This window comes from Sus scrofa, chromosome 2 (genome assembly GCF_000003025.6).
Source record: "Sus scrofa isolate TJ Tabasco breed Duroc chromosome 2, Sscrofa11.1, whole genome shotgun sequence".
NCBI lineage: Eukaryota > Metazoa > Chordata > Mammalia > Artiodactyla > Suidae > Sus > Sus scrofa.
In genome coordinates, this window is record NC_010444.4 from 68,014,482 (window position 1) to 68,016,056 (window position 1,575).

Sequence of the window (1,575 nt, forward strand, 5' to 3'; positions counted from 1 at the left end):
AGTGAATAGAAATAGGTGACTAACCCAGAATCCAATGAGGAAAATATTCTAAGCAGATAAAATTTTTCACACTGAGAAATATTGCTGAAGGCCCTGGGGTATATGACCTTAGAAATGAATGGCTTGCATCCAAAATACGGACACTGTGCTGCATGCTCATTTACTTATTTCCTTATTTGGAGCCCTCTTTTCTTTTTAAAAAGGTGTCCAAGCTACATAGAACTGGAAATCTAACAAGTGTCTCAAAATTATTCCTCATGGGTCTCTCAGATGATCCAGACCTGCAGCCCTTCCTCTTTGTCCTGTTCCTGTCCATGTACCTGGTCACCGTGCTTGGGAACCTGCTCATCATCCTGGCTGTCACCTCTGACCCCACCTCCACACCCCCATGTACTTCTTCCTCTCCATCCTGTCCTTGGCTGACATGGGCTTCATCTCCACCACCGTCCCCAGGATGATTGTGAACATCCAGACTCACAGCAGAGTCATCTCCTATGTGGGCTGCCTGACACAGATGTCTTTTTTCATCCTTTTTGGATATATGGATGGTACTCTTCTGACTGTGATGGTTTATGACAGGTTTTTGGCCATCTGTCACCCACTGCACTACCCAGTCATCATGAGCCCACGCCTCTGTTGCTTCTTAGTTTGGGTGTCTGTTTTTGTTCGTCTTTTGGACTCTCAGCTGCAAAATTTGCTTGTCCTACAAGTTGCCTGCTTTAAGGATGTGGAAATTTCAAACTTCTTCTGTCACCCTTCTCAACTCCTCAAACTTGCCTGTTTTGACACTTTCACCAACACCATTATTGTGTATTTTGTTGGCACCATCTCTGGTTTTCTCCCTATCTCAGGGATCTTTTTCTCTTACTATAAAATTGTTTCATCAGTTTTGAGAGTACCCTCATCAAGTGGGAAGTATAAAGCCTTTTCCACCTGTGGCTCCCATCTGTCAGTTGTTTGCTTATTTTATGGAACAGCTATTGGTGGTTACCTTGGATCAGCATTGTTGCCATCTCGCAAGAAGGATGTGGAAGCCTCAGTGATGTACACCTTGGTCACCCCCATGCTGAACCCCTTCATCTACAGCCTGAGGAACAGGGTCATCAAGAGTGCCCTAGGGAGGATCCTTCACAGAACAGGCTAATATCAACTTGTGTGTAATTCTTCTTGAAACGTGGATTGAAAAAATGAGCAAAACTAAATCGCAGACCAGGGAATACTGTTTCTTTGGTCACATAGTTTTTCCATTACTCTCCATGTTCCATACAGAGATAATAATTTCCTTTAATTCATTTTTAGTTGGATTGGGGGAATATTCTGGGATCCCTTTTACATCATAATGAATGCACAAGAGGTTCCCCTCAAATATCATGGTATCCAGATGAAACGTACAACTCTCTTTTATATACTTAACACTTTCGTCCTTTTCCATGGTTCCTATATCTTTTCCATAAAACTTTTGCAAAACTGTTTATTCAAGTAATGTCTAAGGATGCAGTTCCCTGGTCCTCAAGAAAGGATTTTATGGAATCCCCTTGAGTGTTTTATAAATACTGATGACTGGGTCTCATTACC

At 42.3% G+C, this 1,575-nt stretch overlaps 1 pseudogene; it reads left to right on the forward strand.

Moving 5' to 3' along the window:
• Nucleotides 246-1,144, forward strand: LOC110259649 (annotated as a pseudogene).